This window comes from Rhipicephalus sanguineus, chromosome 7, assembly GCF_013339695.2.
Source record: "Rhipicephalus sanguineus isolate Rsan-2018 chromosome 7, BIME_Rsan_1.4, whole genome shotgun sequence".
NCBI lineage: Eukaryota > Metazoa > Arthropoda > Arachnida > Ixodida > Ixodidae > Rhipicephalus > Rhipicephalus sanguineus.
The window spans coordinates 117,436,347-117,448,760 of record NC_051182.1 but is presented as its reverse complement, the minus strand read 5'-3'; the positions used below and the strand labels follow the sequence as shown (position 1 = coordinate 117,448,760).

The window sequence follows — 12,414 nt, the reverse complement described above, 5'->3', positions numbered from 1 at the left end:
ACTTTCTGTCTTCCCCTCACGCGTTTGCCTTCTCTTGGAATCTAGTCTGTCACTCTTAATGACCAGCGGTCATCTCACCTACGCACTACATGCCCCGCCCATGTCCATTTCGTCTTCTTGATTTCGACTAAGATGTCCTTAACACCCGTTTGTTCCCTGACCCACTCTGCTTTCTTCTTGTCCCTTAAGGCTACACCTATCATTTTCCTTTCCATTGCTTGCTGCGTCGTCCTCAGTTTTAGCTGAACCCATCTTTAGTGCCCCTTTAATGTGGATGAGTACACCCCTCATACGCTTCACTAGACGCTTCACATAGACGCTTAGTGTACGACCCAAAAGTGCACACAAACCTCGACGTAGTCGATGTCCACGTACTGCATGAGGAAGGCGCAGAAGAGCGCGGACTCTTCTTCGTCCTTGCTCTCTGTGAAGCGTGACCTGTGTTGCGCTGTGTGCACGATCATGTAGCCAGGAGAGCCGTCCAGCAAGGTCAGGCTGCCCACAGATGCTCCCGACGCTTGCAACCGGAGGGCGATCTCGAAGGCCACCGTGCAACCGAACGAGTAGCCGACGATGTGGTAGGGACCACTGGGCTGAACTTGAAGGATTTTCTGCAGAGGCGGAAGTGCAACAGGCATTGACGATAACGAGGTCGTCATTGACATAATTCCGGGGATAGAATAACAAAAATCTAAATCCAGCGCTTAATGTAGCGCAAGTCTTGACCTGATCCGGCGCTAATCCTGCGGTTAATGTCCCGCTAGTATAGCTCTTGGGTAGGTCATGGTGTAGTCCTAGATCCTGCGCTAACGTCGCTCTTTTGTAGGCCCTGGTGTAGTTCTAAATCCTGCGCCTAATAATGCAGCTCCGTCACCATGAAACCCGAGGAAGCGCGTAGCACGGGCGAACCAACGATATCCTTGGCAATCGCACGCTTGCCTAGGCGGTGTCGCCCCTTCTTACGCGGCGCGAGTCTTAGCCGGATGTTTCAGATGCGTTTCTCCCAATTTTAGGTAAATTATTGCGACTATATCTTGGTTATTTCTGCAGTTTATATTATTTTATACCATAACTCCGCTGAAGTGATTGTACGCGCGAAGCAACTTGCGCAAGTTATATTGTGTTACCTTTAGGTAGTGGTCGCTCATCTCCTCGATGGAACGCAAGGAAACTTCAGGCGCCCTCTGCAATCCAACAGCTCGAACAGGGAGGTGACTGGCCAGTTCGTACAGTCCATTCACGTGTCCCTCGATGGGGTGCACGAAAAACACGGGCGAGTCTCCCTTCAGACCGTTCATTTCGACCAGGACGCTGCGAGGAACCAGCTCCTTGATGAGGGTGAGCCGAGGTACCTCGGACACGTCTGTGCGTTCTGGAAATCACAAAGTCGTACAGAGGTTTTCATCACAGCCCCTGGGCGACGTTGCGGGAAAGTGCCATCGTAGGAAAGAGTTGTCATTGAAGAAGTGACGACAGTTGCCGTTCTTATTGAGGCCAAAGCACTAGACGGCTTATCAGGAGGAATCCAAAAGAACACACTTTCGGGCTAGCTGGTTTGGTACATTGAACCAGGGGCGTAGGGAGAAATTTTTTTCGGGGGGGGGGGCACCTCCTTGATCTGTAGTGGGGACGAGCAGGCAGGTGTGGTCGAGTGCCATTTTCTGCTCTGTATGCTATGGCAAAAAAAAATTTCGGGGGGGGGGGGGGGCACGGGCCCGGGTGTGCCCTAACGTGGCTACGCCCCTGCATTGAACGAAGCCATGCGCTGAAAACAAAGAGACCAAGGAAAAGGGCAAGACGTGCGCTGTTCACAACTGTGCGTAGTGCACATCCTGCCCTCCTCCTTGGTCCCTGTATTTTAAGCGCTATGGCTACATTGATTACGAGAAGGCTCCCTCGGCACAAAGACGGCCTGTGGTACAAAATATCACGTGGCCTGTCAAGCGTCGCTCGAGCCGCGCAAGCTGAGCGCTCGCTTCGTATTTTGCGGCGTCCACGTGGCTACAGAAATAAAAAAAAAACGGCGTTCGTGGGAAGAAAGGAAAAAAAAAATGGCGCAAATATTACTTGACCGCGCAAGTAGCTCGTCAAGTGACCACGCCATTTGCGCGACCACGTCACTAAAAAAAGTAAAGAAAAAAAAAGAGCCAAGCGGAGTTCGCGTGATGTAGGGTCCTGGTAAAATAGCCACCCCAGTGGGCTTTCGCTTTCAAATCATCTTTTACTGTGAGTTTTTTATGATAACTGTTACTGAAATTGCCACTGCCGACTCTTTTTTTTAAAAAGGTAGCTGCGCGGCTTTGACAAGCTTCCTCGATGAAGAGCAGGTTTTACCTTCAGCTTTCCTTCAATATAATGATAAAAAGAAAAAAAGAAATATTAACTATTGTAGCGACGCCACAAGCGAAAACTTGACGGCGTTGTCGTCGCCGTGATGGTCCGTAAAAGGTTTAATTGCGATAAGATCCTGTTGCGCACCGCGTTGACTCAATTCTGTTTACGCTGTTCACCCCGTTGGCGCTGTGAATAACAGCGTTCGGTGGCATCGAATGAAACAACTGTGACACAACGTGTGTGCCCGTACGTGCGTTACTACGCGAAGATTTACTGAAGCATATGCGCCCTATAAAAGACGCACAGACCCTTCATCATTTGCGTAAGATGACTCGAGGGCGAAAGTCATCTTGGTGTCTTTTCTTTTCAGGTGATTGTATTAGTCGTTTGTCCTTACTGCATTTTGTTTACCTCGTCTCTCTATATATGGCCCCTCTCTATAGTTTCGTCTTGTCCAATCACGCCTGGCGCGGCAGGCAGCCGGCCGAATCCTTGACCTTGCACTCGGCAGCATACAGTCTTATTCCCCGAGGGTGAAGCTGTGAAGTGATTCACCTTTGTACGCGGGCACCGACTGGCAGGTTACTCGGGGACAACTTTCTGTGGCAATGAAGGGAAAGCTACAGAGCCACAATGCACGTATCCTACCGCTAATGAATGTAGTTCCACAATTGCGTCCGTATTTTCTGCGTGAGATATATAAAATACTCGTCCATTTTCTACATGTAGCATTTTGAGACGGAACGCAGCGCACGCAAGCGAGTTATTTGTATATCTTTCATTTTATACGTTGTCACTTTGCGTTTTTGCGTGCTTGAAAAAGTAGCGCCTTTTACCCGTACTTTCGACGCTAAGCAGCGTTTGCGTCGAAATGCAACGCTAGCCATCACTTTACACGGTGTTACGAGACGCGTGCCAAACCGGACTACTTCGCGTAGCAGTACGTGTGCAGACGCTCCGCCCCCGTAGCTTTCCCTTCATTGCCACAGAAACTTGTCCCCGAGTATAGTAGCGAGTACGGTGTGTTCAAGCGTAACCTTAGCATCCATACTTTAGGCAAACACAAAAAGAACGCTTCGACCACTTACCCTCACTCTCCTTCGGCGTGGCGGCGGCATTTTCAGAGGATTCTGGCTCGCTCCTAGTTGCCCCACCAATTTCTTGCAGCCTGTTGATGGTGAGCTGCCGGATCTCTTGCATGGACAAGGAGAGGTCGTAGTCGCGCTCGATGGTCTGCTTCACCTCGACGCCCATGAGGGAGTCCATGCCCAACTCGCCGAGGCTCATGCCCGGGTTTAGGCTGGAGGGGTCCTTTACGCCTACGCATAGGGGAATAAAAAAAAAAAGACGTCAATATAGGAAGACCTTGACCAAAAGCAGATGCAAGTAAAAGCCCTAGAGGTTGGAGTTGTTGAGGCGAAGGCCTTATACGGCTCATGAGGCGAAAAGTCTGACGTCCGATGTCCGTCGTCACGGCGCACCCAGTCACTTGACGGCTGCGCACTACCCGTCATGAAAAGTCGTCCCAAAGGCGCGAGCACCAGCTACGCGTGTGCAAATAGCCGTTAACAGGCGCCCGAAGGGGTGAGGGGATAATGGAAAGCGGATACAATCAGTACAGTGTACCCGGCCTGAGTGGTTTGTGTAATCGGCCGCAAACATCGACCATATAGTTCTGTGTCATCGGCCACAGGCAAAGCGAAATATGTGTACGTGTCAATCTTTAATTCCTCAGCGCTAAGACGTTTGGCTTCAGAATTTTTAACGATAGTCTAAGAGACCAGGTAAAATCTTCGTCCTAAGAAACACAACATTCTTGCAGCAGCTATAGATTGGTCCACATGATTATTAAAGGGAAGACCTAAGGACCAACGCCGCAGCTTACAAGTGCAGCTTTTGGGTAAGGAAACATCACTGATGCGTCGTCGGTATTCACGCGTTTTGGCGCGCTTGACAGACTAACGTGATAATCTTGAATCCGGACTTAGGAGGAACTTCAGTTACAAGTATTTCAAATTGTGCCACAAGTGAACTTCAGGTGCATCACATCTTGCAAGGCACGATTTCAAAGAGTGCTCAAGGGTTCATTCCGCATACGAAACATGCGGAATCATGCGCCAGCGAGCTCACTGCTGGCATGCCCCTTTGGTGACTAAGGACAGAATGCCTTCATGACTTCTTTTGTGCAAAACGTACACGGACACAAGGAAAAAAGAGCCACACAACACAGGCGCAAACTCACAACTGATTTATTTTGAACAACGAACTGTACTTTTATCTTCACGTATAACAAACGCCCCCAACCGGTGGACCCAGGAACACACGGGAAAACTAAAGAAAACCTATTCAGCCCTACGTCATGATAAGAACCAAAGAACTTTTTTTTTTTTGTGAGGAGTTCACGCATTTGTAGACGGATTGTTGCACGTGCCTTTCAAGAAGTCCTTGTGTCCGTGTACGTTTTGCGCAAAAGAAGTCATGAATGAGTACCAACTCGCCCAACTTTCAGTACTGTTGTGACAGAATGCCGCAGATGTCGCCAGTATACTCACCAAGTATGTGCGCGATAGACTGGACGAGGTTCTGCGTGACCTTGCCATCCGACTTGGTGGAGAGATCGGCCTTGACCAAGCTCGACACGACCGGATGCCTCTGGCTCAGGAACCGGTCCATGACGGCCATGCACGAGCTTATCCTCTGGGGCAGGGTGCCGCCCACAACAACGTCGGCACCCATCGTGTCGTGGAGGACACCAACGTCACCAACGGCGCCCCACTGGATGGCCAGGCCTAGAAAAGCACAATGACAAGGCAAGATAAGTATTGCAGATGTGTATTCAAATGCAAGAGCTTTTTTCCTTCATAACGCAGTTAAATACTGCTCTAAAAAAGCCACACACGACAGGAAAATAGCTTTGATAATTATACGATTTCTGTTATAAGCGTGCATACTTACACTGCAAGAGTGTCAAGACAATCTATTTTAACACGAAAGTGTTTTATGCCGGGGTCCACCAAGATTTCAGTGACGTATTTCCGTCACAGAAATGATGTCGAATAAATTTACGCGATCAGATGGCAAAGAAAAATGCTCCCTCAACGGGCATCGAACCCACGACCGCTTGGTCCGCAACAACAGATGCCGGGCACACTATCCACTGCGCCACGGTCACAGACTCAAGAGGCTTTACAAACGCGCCTTTTATGTCTGCCACTCTCCCGGTCGGTGGGGTGGTGTTGCCCTCTGGGAGCGGTAAAGTAAAGATATTTGTCATTACTGTGGCCTCCGCGATTACCACCTGCAACGCGTTACACGTCCGTCCCATTCGGCACGGGTTTCGCTGTTTACTAACACAGGCCCTGGACCGCTTCCGGTTTCCTGCGCTGGCGTAGGCTAGCAGGATTGGCGGGGAACAAAAGCCTTGGCGAATAGCCCGTAGAGTTTCAACACTTTTCTCCCTGTGTCTAGCATAATATTTGAATTAAACATTCTTCTAAGGTACACACAACATAAAAGAGTTAGTCTTTAACTATAAGCGCCTTTCTTTTATGTGAAAGTGGAAAAAGAGTATTCCCTTACTCTGACAAATCTTAAAAAAACGCTTTACGCTTCGGTGTTGCAGAATATTAAATGAGGTGACCGGAAGTTTCTTGGGGTACACCACGTGCTCCTGCTATCGCAATCTTGAAACCGTCTATTGGCCGCGAGATCGAGCGGAGTCGCCGCCTGGCGGCTTCTGGCTGAACCGCGCCTAGTGTGGATTCCTCCATGCGTCGTCTGCTAGCCACGTTGTGTTTGCATGTGCGCGTACGTCATGCAGGTCCTCAAAGGGCGGTTTGTGCCGTTGCGTTAGTGCAACTTTAACCGCTCGTACGTATGCCTAGCACGGTGTAAAGAGGCATTTGGACTTGATCGGCTGTATATGTACTGTAGTAAGATCATTGAGTGCACTTGTCGAAAGTGCTGTGTGTAGTCGTCGTACCCTCCGTTCACGAGAGTCATATCACTATAGGTGCCGCTCTGTGGTCCAAGCGCATTGAAAAGTGCACTTGGCGTTGTCCTAAAGATGAGAAGTATTAAATCTCATGTGAATATAGCTTTTTAGCGGTTCGGTGGTAAAAAAAAAATCACAGCATATCCACGGAGTGAATGATGATGAGTGGGCGAAGCTGCGGAGGTTCATCGGTAAACCGTGAATCTTCCGTGAATTCTGCCCAGTACATCATCACCGACGTGAGATCGGGCGCGTTTATACTAAAGGTTCGATGAGTTATGACGACTTGCAGGTCACTTTAATTTTACATGTACGCTGTGAATTTTCATTGTTTAGAAAACCATTGCTTTAGAAAACACCTTGCGTCTTTCGTTAAGCAGCTGGCGTCTTTTTCGTTTTGCTTTAGAAACATCTGGCGTTCTTTCGTTTTGTTTTTACAAAACATCTGGCGTCTTTCGTTGGTTTATTTCATCAATCAACGGCGTTTTGAACAAAATTTTTATTGTTTAATCACGCACAGGAGAAATCTCACCAGGCACTACCTTGGAGGTAAACAATGGCTGCTAATGGGAATGAGAGACAGAAGAAGTCGGCTTTTAGCTAACACTTACACTTCTACAGAGACAGAAGAATTCGGCTTTTAGTTAACGCGCGCGCTGCGAATTTTTTATTGTTCAACAACGCACAGGAGAAATCTCCCACCGGCACCACCTTGGAGGTCAAAGGGTAAGACTTGTTACTCACTACTACGAGCACGACGAGGGACGAACGGGTGCCGCCTTAAGGAGCTTCGCCCCTAAAAAGGGTTCTCATGCACTTGCGCGTTGTGGTTAGGTGTATAACATCAGGACTGTCGTTTATAGGTTACGCGATGAGTTTTAGTTGTGTACGGTCCCGGTCCCACTGCAGAGAAATATTTCTGTCAAGTCACGTCTGACACTTCGGTACGTAAATTGTCCCCTAAACGGAACAGAAAATGGAACGACACGGAATTCGCAAAACTGAGTTGCCTTGCGCAATTATAACTTGTGGCGAAATGTAAAGAAAGACACCCGTGTACTTAGATTAAGATACGCCTTGAAGAGCCTTGATGGTCAAAATTATTCCAAACGGCGTACTTTACGTTTATGTCATAGTAATTTCAAGTGAAGCCACATCTTTTTTTCTTTACATTATCTTGAGCGCTTGTGTTGCGTAGTTATAGTAGATTGACGGAAGGCAGCGGACATTATTCGCATGAGAAAACGTACTTTGGTCCTGTGAAATAACCGGGCCGTTGTTCCATTACTGTCGTGCAAGCAATGAATCGAAGAAAGTTCCGTGCTGTACAGTTACCTTTGTGTACTGTTACTGGAATAAAAACAAGCGTGTGCGTGTTAGTCTCCGTAGCGCTAAAGCGCTGTCCGGCTTTCCTCAGTAAACCCATCAACTATCCTACATTGCATGGAGAGCTGAATAAGAAATGCGGATGAATATTTGAGCACGCAGTGCACATAGCGCTATTTAAACTCATAGTGGAGGAATATGGGCTTTCTTTTTGTTGGGGTATATCCAGATGAACAAGAAGTAAATACCTAATTCAGTCGCACTACAGCAGTGAGTAGTAGGTGGAACACAAGCTAAACATGTACGAAAAAAAAACAAGAAAACATCATCCATTGCGAAAACGCCGACTGTTGCCGAAGGCGAGCAACCCGTTCGTTGGCAGAATGCGGTTTTCTCACAAGTAATAGTAACGTTCGGCGCACTTAGTGCATTAATTCGGGAATGAAGAGAGCACACATAACCAGAAAGCTGCAGTCAACACATTTTGTTTGCCGGAAATCTGGTCAAATCGCTCACAGCGATGTGCTGTTGTGTGCGTTTGTATACGCGCCGACAACCGCCTATCCACACTAGCGCGGCGACGGTGCTGCCACCTGTAGCCCGATCTCGCGGCGAATAGAAGTTCAATTTTGTCAATGCCTTAAAACAACGCGAGATGGCGATCTTAGCCCGAGCGTCGTAAAAGCGTCGGCCTCGCTCACAGCATCACGCTAATCCAAACCAAAAATAGCTCTGCGACGCGCGCTTGCCTCAAGTGGCTGTAACACTGCGTTCCCCGCTCACGCGCTTGCCCTGAGAAAAAACGCGGCCGGGCTACCGGGCGGCACAACGAGCTTTGCGTTTCCCTCTAGTCCGGCCGTGGGGTTCAATAACATTTTAACATGCCGCGGGATGGCGACCAAGTTCTGCGTCTAATATGCGACGCTCTTCTGGCTATCACACCTCGTTCTTTGATTACGCTTTCACCGTTAACTACAACAGTTACCACAAGGGTTTGTTTAATCATTTAACATGGGCGTTAGTCGTCGGGATGGAGATGTACCACCAATCATCAAAGTGGGTGCATCCACGTTAAACGGTGCTATAGCTGCCAGACATTAATATACATTTTACAAACTCTCTTATGTCAATGTACAGTAAACATTCATTTACTTCTGTAAGGGCACGCCTTACTTTCGTGTTATTCCGATTCCTGTGACGGAGGGATTTTGCTTGGTCATTAGATCTCATAATTTGTTTATGCATATCAATTATATCGAAATTCGACAGCACTTTACATGTATATGAATTCGTGCTTCTTGAATCGAACCGCTTACTTCTACAGCGAAACATTATGTATTAAAAAGTTCGATAACGTATTGGATGCCCCTACCACGTTTATATTATGACTACTTAGTGACTTTTATGAGCCAGAAATGATGAGTTACATCGTTGAAATTGGAGAAAAATATTTATGCTACATTCGTGTGTTCGCAACTATATCACATAAAGAATACACATGATCTAATAAATGTCATACAACGATTTGCCGTGCCCGAAATTTCTAGATCACATTACGCTTCTCTTGCACCATTGTGCGATCATAAAGCAAGATGCTGACGTCGCAGTCACACCACATAAAGAATGTAACACTGCTAAACACACCAGTGAATACACCAGCTCACCAGGTAGTCCATCAGCGACTCGTCGCTCGCAGATACGCTCCATGACGGAGTTGGCATAGCCGTAGTTAGTCTGGCCAGCGTTGCCCCGGCCACAGGACACCGACGAGAAGACAACGAAGTGGTCCAGCTGCGGACACATCTTCCGGGAGAGCTCGTCCAGACGTAGCGTGCCGTCAACCTTAGGCTTGCACACGGTCTCGTAAGCCTCGGGCGTCTGATTCTCGAGGAGTGCGTCCCGAAGAACCTGCGCAGCATGAACAGAACACTCCCTGAGATCCACACCACTCGCTGTTAAAGGGTACGAGTCACAACAGGCAGCGAGGAACACTGTAAACTCTCGTTAAAAGGAATCTGAAGGGACCAGAAAAATATGTTCCGTTTAACTGGAGTTTCGTTTCGTTTATTGAGATATCAGCAGAGGTGCAGAATTCAAGCACGTAGCCAAACATGTTAGAGGCAACTGGTTCATTTAAGTACCATTCCGTTCAGCAGATTTGAGTTTACTGAGAATCACTTATTACACTTCTGTGCACTTGTATGAACTCGCCATTTCCTAGTGAAGTACCCCAAATGAATCAAAGAAAACCTTATTTATATGGCAGGATAAAAAATAAATACTAGTGCAGATTCTTTCAGCAATTTCCCCTGCATTACATCTCGCGGACTCTGCACAGTGGAAGCAAAAGCTGTGACCTTTAGTAACCAATCCAGAATACACCAAAACCTCGATATAACGAACGCACATATAACCAATTATCGGTTATAGCGAACACAATGAAGGACAATGTTGTCATAAATATAGTGTTACGCATATACGTTTAAAACAATTTTTCTGATATAACAAAGTTATTATCATGTCAGATACGACTTTCAATGTATTTTGAGTTTTTCATTTCTTCTTTCAATTTCAGTTCCGCAACAATATCGTTCCAAGTAATTATAATAATACAAGTTGCCACTACTAACCACTGCCAGGTTGAAGATGCCGCCGACGGGTCCAAGCCTAGTGGCATCCTCGATGATCTGTCGGGCTCCATTCTCGGTCGAGGAGTCAGCCTTGCTCACGATCACCTTGCAGCCGGCTTGCTGCCACCGGTGGAGGCACAGCTTCTGGTATCCCGTCCGGACACCGGACCGTGAGCTGAGCACCAACTTGCGGCTTCCACGGTGTACCATCCAGTCCGCAAGCTCCAGGCCGAAACCACCCATGCCTCCGGCGATCACGTACGACTTGTGTTCGTAGAAGCCAGTGCGCGCCACAGCCTCAACGGGGATGGGTTCGACAGGTGTGGTCTTGCGTGGTGTCTCTTCAGGCCTTATCTGTTCGTGTCAAAAGGCGGCAATGACATCCTTGGCGATGGGAGGCACCGAACAAATTTATCGTGTTCATCCTTCCAATTGCCTGTCAAGGTTCCTCGCCTTAGTTTAACACCTGCAACACTCCTACAAGAGCTATATCTGTTGCGAATTATCATGCCCACAGGGACGCTTTTGTGGTGCCCTTTCCTAGGGCCCTTTTTTTCTGCAGTGTTGTATGTATGCCAACATAAGCTGGGTAATCACTTTGCTTCTCAAGTAACAGCTTCCTCTTTCCCTCTCGTTGTGAATACTGTTACCGTCTTGGCAACAACGTGTTAAGAGAGAGAGAGAGAAATAGATGTAATGGAAAAGCGGGAAGGTTAACCTGGTACTAGTAACCCGTTTACTACCCTGCACAGAGGTGGGTAAATAAGGGTAGGAAAGAGGACAGAGAGAGAGAGGCAAAATGTTCGCGAAAAAAAAATGCAGACATGCACACTCACGCATGACGTTCCGATCAGAGCCGTTCTGATAGACCGATTGAGCGCCGAAAGTGCAGTAGCGCTTGCACAGCGTTTTTCTCTGACGTTAAGTCTTGCCGATGGCGCAGAGTGTTTTCTTCCGAAAGAGTTCGGTCGCTCGATTTATCGAGTGCGCTGCAAAGCGAATGTCTCCGTGAACTATACTGTGGGCAGTCGCGCAGAATATTGTTACGGGGAAGAAACTTTATACGCAGGGTATATTTGACAGCAAAAGCGTACAACGCTGCCGCAGTCCAAGCGCGGAGAAGGGCAGCGAATGACGACGACGATATGTTGAATCGTTTCATCACTGCCGCAGTGGTCACAGGCTGCGGTGTCGGCCATTCCTATGCGGAACGCGTACGCACAAGTAATTGTGACACCCAACCATAACCTACACAAAAGGGTAGCGTCATGTAAGTGAAGTCCTGGAGGAATATGAAGACTGAGAGTTGGGTCTTGAGAATACAGCCGTGCGTGCTTGAACTACGGCTTGTTCCATTGTGAAGTGGTGAATTGGCGAGCAAGCACACGCAGCTTCCATGCAGCGTCAAGGGTACATGACAGTTCAAATCTGAGAAGTACGTGTTCTGCCCTTGATTGCCAACTGATTTTCATTAGAAATTATTGTTTCGTTTCCCTTGGATCGATTTCTGTATTTTGTTAACGGAAGCTGTTGATGCGTATTGGCATGGTAAATAAAGCAATTCCACCACCGAGGTACCATTAAAGCTCTGCCATGTGAGGCTCTGAGAGAAGGAGAGAGAGAAATATACAGAGTCATATCTTGGAGCAGGAAGGAATGAAAACACGGGCAAACGTACTTGAAGCACCACTTTGCCCATGTGCTTTCCGGAGGCCATGAACCGGAATGCCTCCTCGGCTTTGTCCCTCGTGAACTTGATGGCGGCCAGGGGCCGCACTGCACCCGAGGCGATGCCTTCGCGGAGAAGATCGGCTACGCGTCGCTTGTCGGCCGCAACGAAGGGGTCGTCGCCGAACAGCGCGTCCAGCAGGATGCCGTGGAAGGCTATGTTCTTGAGGAACACGGACATGCCGAGCGTGGAGTTTCTGGACAGGTCGAACTTGCCGATCTCCAGGAATCGGCCGTGGGTCGCCAGGCAGCGGACGCTGGCCTGCAGCTTCTCCTCGGCCAGCGAGTTGAGAACCAGGTCCACGCCTAGAGTTCGGATGAAGAAGGTGGTGAGACCAGTTGTCTGATTCGAATTTTCTTTTTTTTTCTGTGGAATCAGAGCCTTACGAACTTAAGACCTTA

The 12,414-nt window shown here is 48.2% G+C and overlaps 1 pseudogene; it reads right to left on the bottom strand.

Annotated features, from left to right (window-relative positions):
* The window catches only part of LOC119399781 (fatty acid synthase-like), a 66,231-nt pseudogene that overhangs the window by 5,803 nt on the left and 48,014 nt on the right, over positions 1–12,414 (bottom strand).